The sequence below is a fragment of the Macrotis lagotis genome, chromosome 7 (assembly GCF_037893015.1).
Source record: "Macrotis lagotis isolate mMagLag1 chromosome 7, bilby.v1.9.chrom.fasta, whole genome shotgun sequence".
Taxonomy (NCBI): Eukaryota; Metazoa; Chordata; class Mammalia; order Peramelemorphia; family Peramelidae; genus Macrotis; species Macrotis lagotis.
The window spans coordinates 16,682,771-16,694,896 of NC_133664.1; the positions used below are offsets into that span (position 1 = coordinate 16,682,771).

Here is a 12,126-nt window from a genome sequence, read left to right on the forward strand (position 1 = left end):
ATTATCTAGTTAGGTAAAACATTTTGGCTAAGTCTGGGAATGTATGCCTCATTCCATAGCTGTAGTCCACCACTTTCTGGAGATGTATTTCACCTTTGGGTTACTTGAGTCAAAAATCTACCTTTGTATTTATTGTTGAGTTTACTGATGTCTTTCTGTGTCATTAATGTATCAGGGTCATTGGGTAAATTGCTTCCCTGGTTCTGCTTTCTTTGCCCTCTATCAGTTCATAAAAACCTTCTCAAGATTCTCTGAATTGAAATTCACCGGTTTCTGAAGGTGCAATGGCAGCACTCCACACATTTGTGTTCCCGACAGATTTAGCCATCCTGCTCCAAGTTTCCCAAGGCACTTGAACTGAATCTCTCCATTGCTCCCCTGCCACACTCCCTTGACTTACTGATTGCTCTAGATGCCATATGGTCTTCCTCCTTCCCCAGTAATCAATCCACCAATTAATACACATTTCTTAAGCACTTACTAATGGAACTCTTGGAGGGCAGGACTTGGGTCATCCTGTAATATTTCTGTCCCTAATATCTAACATGGTGCCTTTATAGAGAGATTGGGGACTTAATAAATAAATAAATTCAACAAACATTTATTAAGTGTTTATTGGTTGTCAGGCACTAGCAAACACAAATACAAGTCAAAAGGATAGTGTCTGCCCTCAAGGAGCTTACATTCTCATGGGAGGAAAAAAAACAAAATGGAGCTGCAAAAAGCTGGGGCAGGATATGGTGGCTAAGTCAGAGTGAAACAGGGCTGATCTGGGGCCTTGCTTAACATACAGGTCCCCTGAGGGGGCAAAGGGAGCCACAAGGAACAGAGGACGAAGGCAGCTGAGGCATGGAAGCAAAGTTCTCCAAGACTCTAGAGCCTTGGAGGTTGTCCTAGAGATGTGATACAGGACAGGAAATGTAAGAAGGCTAGCCCCCACCTGGAGGAACTCTGCAGAATGGGAAAGAGGGATGAGGGGAAGGACCAGTGAAAAAATATTATCTGAAGTCAGCTCAGATGAAAAAAATAAGGCTTAGAGGCACCCATCTGTGAAAGGTAGGTGTGAATGTGACCTGGAAAGACTTATTGTCAAAAACCTAGGATTGAGGACAGATGAACTAACTAAATGGTTAGCTTTCATCATTTCCTTGAGGGTCTCAAGTATTTTTCATTATCAGAAACCAGCTCTGAAATTGTTCTGCTAGGATATATTCCAGCTCCATGTGTAGAAGTAGCTTTATCCAGAAATATATATTATTTAACAATGCTATTGAGTTTTAGTTTGTATTTTTGGGATATTGGTTTTCATTTGTTAGGGGGTAGGCAGGTTCTTTAGCTCTTGAGACAGAACACTTAAAAGTTTAAGAGGCAGACCAGGGATTGTCTACAATTTAGAAATCATGGGTGCCAGATTTATAAAGGAGAGCCATCTGTTCAGCTAAGTAATATCCCTCCCTTTTCTGCTTGTACTGTTTATGTTGAATCTTTTTTTCAGTCTAGGTAATTGGATTCAATGACTTGTCCAGGGTGACAAATTTAGTGTCAAGTGTCTGAGACTACATTTGAACTCAGAACCTCTTGACTCCAGGGCTGGAGCTCCATTTACTTTGCCACCTAGCTGCCCCTCCATTTAGGCAGAGTAATGTAGACGAGAGTCCTGAATTGGGGGGTCAGAAGACTTGGATTTCAGGGATCATAGACCTGAGAGGTGGGAGGTCTTCTTTTTCAACTACCTCATTTTATTGAGGCTCAGTATGGGGATTTGTTCAGGGCCACACAGATTGTAAACTGCAGAACTGGAATTCAAAACCAGACCCTCTGACTAAGTTCCCACCCTTAGTTTACCATGCTGCCTGTCCAATGTCTTCCTCAAACACATGCTCTTCTAACCAGAATAGAAATTTTTCCTGTGTCTTTAGGGTGAAATCCTCTCCCTTACTCATCATCCCCAACCTACTGCAAACCCCTCAAGGTGCTGATCAGAGCTCTGAGTATGTGCCTTAGCCATGCCATCCCACAGTGGGGATTTTTATGGGACCTATAGGCTACTCCAGGAGATCTTCCAGGAAGAGACCAAGTTGTTTGTTTGGTAGGGGGGAGTGGTTGATGAGTGAACGGGACTCATGGGAGATCCCTGATCAACCAAGTTCTCCAATCTAATTGATGAAATTACAGGTGCCAGATTTATAGGGGGGCTCAATTATGACTGATTAGAGGGACTTCCCTGATTCTGATCTCCTCAACCCAATGGGAAGAGCCTCTTTGATCTGGAAGTACTCTAATGATGTCATAAAAATTGTGGAAAATTTTTCATCATGAAGCTTTTCCCCCTCTGTGGGTCCTCATAGACCCATGTGCTGTAGAGGATGACTTGTTGCAAACTCCTCAATCCCTATCAACAGAATCAGATCTTCTGGAAATCTAATAAGACACTCAGCACTTTGGTGAATCTAAATGTGTTGGTGTAGACACCCCCTCCAATGGAACATGAGCCTGGTGTCCATATCTTCTCAATTTAATGATAGGAGTACATCTAAAATTCTGGGGGCCTTCCTGACTCTCTCTTGATATTTAAGAGTATACCAGGGAACACTAGGGCTCTCCTTCAGGTAGCCCTAAAACTTGACAACTTTTTCTCATTCATTTCTCTAATGACATGCTTTACTTTATACTTCTCTTACATAATTCCTTATTAGTGCAGTGGATAGAGTCAGGAAGACCTGAGTCAGGAGTCTGGAATCAGGAAGACCTGAATTCAAATCTGATACAGACACTAGCTGTGTGACCCTGGGCAATTAATCCTTTTTGCCTCCATTTCTTCATCTATAGAATGATGGGAGAAGGAAATAGCAAACCATTTCAATATCTTTGCCAGGAAAATTCTAAATGGAATCACTAAGAGTTGGGCAACTGAAATGACTAAGCAACATCATCTTCTCTGGGCTACTTTTTTAACTTGCACTCACATTCATGGCTTGAGGCCGTTACCTCAAGTTATAGAAGGAACCTGGTACTGATAAGACTCTAGCTCACCAACCCCCACCCATGTACTTCCTAATAATAACAATCCAGAAGACTCAACTACACTTAACAAAGGCATTTACCCTGATAGCAAAGAATAGTAATGACAAAACACTCCCCTCATAAACCTGAATCCCCCTTACACAAATACATACAGCTTCCATGGGAAGAGCAAGTTCAAACAAAGTACGATAATATACAATAAAATAAAATCATATTGAGAACTATACCACATATGCAAAGTCAAGTCACAATTTCAGGGAATAAAGGACCCAGAAATCACAACTCTCTCCACAGATTCTTTATGAAACTCTCCTATGCAGCATCTCTGGTGGCGGTTACTCTCCTAGGTTCCCAGGTTCTGCTTCTTTCCATTATCTAATTTTTTTCTTCTGCCAAGGCGTGTAAACTCCTTGAAACTTCACTAATTCTCTTTATTCTTTTCTATTTTTGAATGTGTAGCAGTTCCCCACAGATGCAAGGTGTCTCCTACTTACTGTAGCCCCTTCAAAGCTGAATGACTGATGTGGAGAGAGAACTTCCTGCCTCCCCTTTGCAGGGGTTTCCTGTTCGAGCAGCTCTTGGTTTGATTTAAGATTTAATATTCATTCAGGGTTTAGTTATTGAAAACCCCCCAAAGACTTGGTTTGATTCAATCTAAGAGGTGTTTATGCTTTTAAAAGCATCAGACTGTTTTATATCCCATTAACATATTGAAACTTCATTATATATATATATATATATATATATATTACTACATAAGGGCGAAAGGAGGGATCACTTTCTCCCTCCATTGTTTATAAGATGTTGTAGCCTGTTCACACCCACCATGGAGGTGTGAACATGGGTCTTCTCATTGCCCTATAGGAAGAGGACCTTTGGGAAATTGCAAAAACTTTTTGATGACTTCATTCTTATCATTGAAGCAAATATCCACTTAAAAAAAACCACAGTAATATTTTTCAAGGTTGCTGTATGGCAATAAGACATGAAATACTACAGATGTCAAAGAATTAGCAAGCTAATAAAAATAAAGCCTTTAAAAATATAAGGAATCTATGGTTTGAGCCAAAGAAAAGATAGTTAAGTTGTATCTCTTCCCCTATCTGACTGTTGTCCACTCAAGCACAGAGGAGGGTTAGTCAAACTGGAGTTTAAAGGAAAAAAATATGAAATCTGCCCATATTAGTTTCCCAGCATCCTCTTGATGGCCCTGAGCCAATAAGCAATGGTGTCCATCTTACCAGATTTACTTTACACATACTTGAAGACTCAACAGTAACCCTTCTCCCCAGGTTAAATAATCCCAGTTGCCTTAACATTTCCTCATAAATTCCAGTTTCCAAACCTTTAATCATTTTTATTGCTTGCACCATGTGGGCAGATTTTGCTCTCTGGGGCTCTGACATCATTTTGGCTTGGAGAAACCATCTATGTTGCATTTACACCACCCAAAATTAAAGTTAAGTTCCCTTCCCTCCTTCCCTTGAGGATCTTTCATTTAAATTTCTGGAATTTCTAAAGTTAGCCAGATCCAAATGTGTTTGAGGTCTATGGGGGCCTTCAAAGGGGGATGAGAGTCATACATCAGGTTTTTTTCAGCATTTAGAAATTCCATGAAAGCCAAAAAGCAAGGTGGCAGGCTGTTGGGAGAAACAAAACCAAGCTCATTTTCCATTCTTCCTTTTCCAAAGGAATTATGTGGGGTTCTGATCATTTCAGGCCCTGCTGGGGCTCAGCCGATTTCTCTAACAGTTGTGGAATGTGAAACTTCAACCCAGGACCGACTGAGGTGGAATTTTTGTTGGCCTTCTCCTCCTCCTGAGGGTTGCTACCAGCTGCAAGCTCAGTGATGTGTCTCTGCATGTAGGGAAACACAGGGAGGAAGACAGGGGCTCCTTTAGATCCTGCACCCAGGGAGCCTGGGTAAGGAACTGTCTAGGAGATTCCTGTCGTTCAGAGAACTCTTTCTTGTCCATCATCAGCCCATCAATGACACTTGAACCCTGGTTGACCAGGTCACAGTGACACCACGGCGGTCAGGCAGGAGGGGGAGATGCAGAGGTCACTTTCCAGAATGACAATCAGCCCCTGGAGATATGGTAATGCCCCAAGCCTTTCAAGTGGCTTTGTCCAACTGAGCAAAGCTTCCTGTCCCCTCCAGCAAAGTACCTGCTCAGTGTGGGCTTTAGACCAAAAAGAGGCAGCATCCCTGAGTCCTGGTGACTGGGGTCTGCTCTGGAGGTGGACATCCTAGGAACCTGGGAGGTGGGAAGGCTGGCCTTCAACCTAGTAAGGATTCTTTTTTTAACCACAGAGATGAAAGTAAATGCAAACCCTGAGCATAGGACTTTTGCATCTGAATGAATGTGCTTACAGTCAATAGACAGCCTTCAGCCCTCCCCCTACTCCACCTCTTGACATTTCCTTCCTGAGTAGAACAGGTTAGAATGTCATCATTAGAAATAAATCCATCATATTCCTATTGGGGATCAATACTCCAGATTTACTGTGAATTTGCCCCTGTGTACATGTTTGCTTGGGCTTTAATCCATTTCTTTGCTCAGGAGGACTAACAAATCCCCCAGAAGGTCAAAAAGCCTTTGTTTGCATGTACATACAAAGTTGACTGCTTCCTCCAGAAAAATAAAATAAAATAGAATAAAAACTACTCTTGAGATGATTCCAGCAGTGTCGGATTAACTAGTCACTGTCCAAGTCTGGGGATAAGGCAGGGTGGGACTGAGAAAAATAGGTGAGTTCCCCACATCTTGAAAATGGGCCAGAATTCTATGCAGAGTGGAAGCTCATGACATCAGTCACAGATTTTGAGCTTGAAGAGACCCGAGAGAACAAAAAGTCCCATTCCCCCATTTTACAGATGTAGAGAAAGAACAGTAGAGGTTAAATGTCTTACTTCCCTCCCAAAATACTTGAACTCTTGCATCATTATTTCATAGTTATGCTGGGGATAGGTTCATGCTATAAAGATCAGTCATTTCATCTTCCATCTACCGTTTGTAACTATCTACTTGGCTTCTCCCCCATTCAAATGGAGGTTCTTCCTGAAGTATGATTATTCCATTCTTTGTGTAATAACCACATCTCCCAGCACGGTCCTAGTGATCACATAGTAGGTGCTTCATTTCTCTGATTGAACAAGATCACACAAGTATTCAGTGTTTGATTTGGACTTGAACTTAGGTCATCTCCCCCTAAATCATGGTTCTTTCTATTCAACCAGGCTAATGGGCTTCACGCCATCTTGCCTAACTTCATTTTGCTTATGAGGAAATTGAGGCTCAGAGATGCAAAATCATTCAACTAAGATAATGTGATTCAGGAAGGGTGTAATGCTAGCATGTGAACCCAAACCCTCTGACTCCACATCCAGAACCCTGGACATTATTACATCATTAAAAAAAATCAAATGCATAGAGGGTTGTAGCTCATTTTTCTTCACTGTTGGGAGGCTGCCTCAAAGAGAACTGTGGCACCCAAAGTGGGGAAACTGGTATTCTTGGCATATGATTTGCAATCACTCAAGGTCCTTTCAAAAGCTTCTCATGAAGGGCTGAGCCTTTGATCATCCTAATAGGCTGACGAATAATATGTAAAATCATACTGCCTCTATATTTATCCCTAAAATTGACAGAGGGCTGAAAGATAAATAGGGATATAAATCACCTGTATTAGTCTGCCTGTCTTACTTCAGAATGTCTCACTTAACAAAAAACAGCTGACAAGATCCTTCCCCATCATCTCAAAGAGATGGCCTCTTTTGGTTCTCCTCATAATTGCATATAATGTTCTGTAACTCCATATTGCAAATCATTTTATACATTTGCATACAATCTAGATTAGATTAGAATGTGTAATAAACAAGGAGAAAGAATGAGAGTGAGAAAAATTCATGATTTGTGATTGAAAATATTTAAATCTGAATTATTTAAAAGGTTTTTAAAAATCTAGAAGTAGATGAAAGAAATGGCATAGGGGCAACTAGGTGGTGCAGTGGATAGAGCATGGACGCTGGAGTCAGGAGGACCTGAGTTCAAATCCTATCTCAGAATTTAATAATTACCTGGCTGTGTGACCTTGGGTAAGTCACTTAACCCCACTGCCTTGCAAAAAACAAACAGAGAGAGAAATGGCATAAACTCCGATCACAATTTCCTCTAGAAGTTAATTAAGGGCAAAAGGATATCAATTTGGGGACCAAAAGGTCCTTAAAAGTGTCTCAATCAACAAACATTTGGCTCATCCAATGGAGTGAGATGGCAACTAAAGGCAACAATGGGTTAGACTATAAACTCTTACAAGAAAAGAGAACAGATGAATATGAGAGAAGCAAAGAAGAGTAGAGTACATTAAAGAAGGCTTAGATGATATCCAAATATGCAGAAAGAACTTTGGAAGCTGAAGAAGGGTTTCATGTGAACATTGGCCCCAACAGATCCAGATAAATCCAGTCATCCCAAGAACATTCAAGGATGAAAACAGAAAGGACAACAAATTGAAGAAAAATGGAAAACATTTGTAAAAATTATTACAATAAAAACTGCTCCTTCAAAGGTGGCTGAACTACCCCACTTGAACCCTCTTATCACACTCCCTGAGATATTTACAGAAGAAATGACATTAAAGAGAAAAGATGGGGAACAAAACCAGAGAAGGGAGCTATGCTGGAGGGATATAATTGTGAGGGGACTGAAGGATCAATTTACAAGGAGGAGAAGATACCAAGACAAGAGAAAAAAAAACCTTTCAACTTTGTTACCCAAAAGAGGTGACCAAGAAAACACCAGCTACTGATCTATATAGTAGGCTCAGTGGATAAAGGACTGGGCTTACAGTCAGGCAGATCTGAGTTCAAGTCTGACCTCAGATACTTACTGAGTAATCCCAGGCAAATCAATTAATCTGTTTGCCTTAGTTTCCTCACCTGTTAAAATGTAAATACTAATTGTATCTACTGGGTTGTTGTAAGAATCTAAATAAGATAACAATTATAAATGGCAACCAATAATTGACTAGTATATAGTAACCATTATATAAATGTTAGATTATCATTATTATTATTATTATATGCCTGGTCTCTCATCTATTCAAAATTTGTAAGAGTTTTATTCATATATGGATATTTATGATGGACGAAAAAGAAGAGGGCGTCTTCCAGAGGAGTATTAGTAGGGAATCTAGATTCAATAATGGGTCCCATCTTTATCCTATCTCAGTTGATTGAAAGCTATAGAGAATGTAAGATCTCATCATGATTTGGTGATATGGGAAACCAGTCTGCTAGGTTCACAGGCTCTTTCACAAGATGTCTTTTGGGGTGGGTAGGTGGTGAAGTGGATAAAGCACCGGCCCTGGAGTCAGGAGGACCTGGGTTCAAATCCAGTCTCAGATACTTGATAATTGCCTAGCTGTGTTGCCTTGGGCAAGCCACTTAACCCCATTTGCCTTGCAAAAACCTAAAAAACAAAACAAAACAAAAAACCCAAGAAGTCTTTACTCACATCATGCAAGATTCCTTGGAAGACAGAACAAAACAAAAAGGCCTATTCAGTGACCCTCTGATAATAAACATTGGGGGGGAAAGGGGTGGTCTAGACAAATCTAAAGTATAGACAGGACTGAACCTCAGTGACCTCATCTATGAAATGAAGGTACCATTCCTGTAATATAAACTTCACAGATTGTTGTGAGCTTCAAATGAAATTTTGAGTCAGTGGCAAGATTCAAACCTGAATCTCTGCTGATGCCAAGCACATTGGCATCTCTCCATCTCACTGAGAGAGGAGCAGTACGTGCCTTCTGAACAGACTTCATGCCTCTCTACTTATTTCTTAAAAGTCAAAGAAAACCTTGAGGGTAATGATCACAATGGCTGCTGTTCTATAACCAGATCAAAACATTCAAACACCTCTACACATGATTGTAAAAGATAACATGCAACTGGCCAAGAAAAATCTACCAAAGGCAAAATTTTATGTAATTGTATCACAACTAAAAAAAGAGCTAATCTTGCTCAATGAACAATAAAAAGTGATAGAAAGAAGAATGTCCCCTGGATATTTGTTTCATTTTTGATATTCCCTAGACATAACATCTTCCTTCTTACATTATTACCTAAGGAGATGGAGGCATTGTCATTTTACAACTCTGGCGTCAGTGATTCCAACTATGAAGGAAAGGGAACAATCATTTATTCAGCACCTACAATGTCTGAGTTCTTTATCTACCTTATCTCATTTGAGGAGTGACAGCCCTTTCCAGCTCATACTTTGAAAGAAAATAATGCCCCAAATGGATCCCACTTAGCCACTGGCTTTCTGCCTGGGTATTTGACTTTTGCTTTCATTATACTGTCCTTAATACTTTTCAAAAATTTTCTTTATTTTTTTTTGTTTCATTTTGAGTCCCTCCTAACACTGCCAGAGGGAAGGCTAATGTTGGACACAGATATAACTGTGAGATCACATAATACCTATTTCCATATAGCAACTCTTTCTCTAGTAGTGGAGAGCACCATCCTTCATAAGTTCTTTGATTGATAGGAGTGTTCTATGACTCAAAATAACTTAGTCATTCCCAGTTACTCTTTGAACAATATTATTCTTACTGGTCTCTGATCAAATACCAAAAAAGCTCAAATTTTTATGACTTTGATTATTACCATTAGAATTATTACCATCATTTTACAAATGTGGAAACTGAAGATTAATGAAGTTAAGTAACTTGTCCAGGGTCACACAGAAAGTAAGCATCTGAGTCGGGATTTGAACCCAGGTCTTACTGACTCTTGTCTCTTTAGCCACTGAACTGCCTCCACAGGGAACTGAGCCCATGGTAACCAAGGGCTGACTGGATTGGACACCTCTGGATCATGGGATTGAGGAACCTCAGAGGTTATCAGAGAGGTCAATCTGCTCATTCTACAGATGAGGAAATGAAGGCCTGTATCAATGAACTAACTCACCTAATGTCATCTGGTGAAGGCAGAGCCATGTGGAGTTTGTCAAAAGCCAACTTTGCATGCTCCACCATGTTTTCAGGGGTCCTTCTTCCCTGTGGAGAGATGATGGCTGTAGTGATCTGGCCTCTGGCACCCGCAGTATTATTACTGAAACTGAACTTATTCTGGCGACAGGTAGGTCATCCACACAGTCTCCACAGGGAGAAGAGCTGAGTTTGAGTCCTCCTTTTTTCAATTTCTGGCTTTATTTATTTATTTATAGTCAGCCCTGCCTCCCTCTGAAGACTCTCCTCACAGGTGAGCAAGCATATCTGAATTAATGGAAGCAGGTGCTATGGGGAGTTCCCCCTCAGTAGAAAGCACAAGCTCTACTCACCCAAATCTGAGTGCACCCCAACCAAAAATATTGCAAAGCTCTGTACTAAGTACTGGGAACCCCAGAGAGAGTAAAAATATGGCCCCGGCCCTCAAGGATCTTACATTCTTCTGAATTAGATGAATTGATGATATCAGCTAGCAGGCTAAACTCGACTCTGCGGGAGTCAAGGAAAAGCAATAAGCATCCACTGCTTTCAAGGAGTTCATGGTCAAATGGACAACACAACATGCCAAGAACCAGGCCTCTCCAGCAAAATTGGACATCATCCAGAAGGAAAGCCTGGGATAAAGAGGGATCAGAACGCTCCGATACAAGGTTGGATTGTAGTTGAACCTTAAAAGAAGCCAGGGAAACAAAGAGGCCTAAATGAGGAGAAAAAGAACTCCAGTCATGGGGAGCAGCCCATGAAAACTCTAAGATTCTGGAAGGAGATAGAGTTTATGTTTGGGGAATACCAAGGAGGCCAGGGGAAACTTGGGGTCTGGTCCAGCCTCGGAAACAGATTCAGGCTGTGTGTGATTGGGCCAAATTCCTCGGTTTTCCCATTATAAAGAAGAGATAAGAACACTGACAATAGATACCCACCTCCTCACTGACTTGTTGGATTGCATGGATTTTGACCATGGGATCCATGCTCTTAAGAAACTTGACAATCCTTAAAGGACTGTATATACCAGTTATCATGACACAGTACATGGCTCTGCTGTTGTCAGAGATGTAAAACTTCTCTTCTGGTTTTCCCTGGCGGGAATCTCACTCGGCCTGAACCCTATTCTCCCTCTTGTTCACTCCCCATCCTATCACCCACCCAGTGCTGATGGTACCAGGATCAGAGTTGGGCACCTACCTTCTATGGCTTTGTAATCTCCATTCACAGACAATGAGGCAGGAGATTGGGGCGAACAGGAGGCCAGGCCGGGGTCAGAGATAGGCCACATGTCCCGATGAAGTCTAGCTGCAATGCGGTTTGGCTCATGGGCACAGGATGTCTTTCCTAAGTGTGTCCTAATCACAACTCCCCCTCCCCCCGAAAGGAAAGAAATGAAGTGTGGCTCTGATTTCAGGCACTCCTCAGATAAAGACCAGAGATCCCTTCCATTAGCTGCCAGCAAACAAAACCTCTCCAAAAGTCATTCCTTGACTGGAGACGCTTGGGTTTCCAGTCCAGCCTCTTGGGAGGAGTGGGGGGTTAGGGGGAGGGCACCCTCTTGGCCAAAGCTAAAGAACAGCTGATGAGCCTCCCAGGCATCAACACCATCTCTGACATGCATTTCTTCTCTGTGTTGACCTTCTTTTCCGGGGTCAAAGTTGAAGAGCTGGGCTTGAGTTGCTGGGTGGAAATGTGGTGAGTGGCTGATATGGGCTGTCAGCATTTGTCCGGGCACAGCCCCGGAATGGGGGCCCTCTGTGCCTCTCCAGCTCAGTTCCAAAGAATTCATCTCAGGGTGGCTAGGGACAAGAAAAGGCAAAAACACAAAGATCAAACCTAGCTGACTCTAGGCCACCCCTCCATTTAGACTACATTCCTAAAATGAGGTCACTTTGATAGAAATGTATTTATGCCAAATACATACATATATGTATATGAGACAAGGGAGAAAGGAAATATGGAAGCTAGAGGAAAAAAAGAAGGCAAAACAGATGGGGGGAGGGAAGGAGAGATAGAAGAGAGAAAGAGAAGACAAAGAAAAGGGGAGAAAGACAAAGAAAGAGAGAGAGAGGGGCGGCTAGGTGGTGCAGTGGA

At 41.6% G+C, this 12,126-nt stretch overlaps 1 long non-coding RNA gene across 1 annotated transcript in view; it reads left to right on the plus strand.

Moving 5' to 3' along the window:
• The first annotated feature begins 748 nt into the window (after positions 1–748).
• LOC141493626 (uncharacterized) overlaps positions 749–12,126 on the plus strand; it is a 46,580-nt gene continuing 35,202 nt past the window's right edge. The window contains exon 1 of the long non-coding RNA XR_012470262.1: positions 749–1,056. This is a non-coding gene — a long non-coding RNA (uncharacterized LOC141493626). The remainder of the gene's footprint in view (positions 1,057–12,126) is intronic.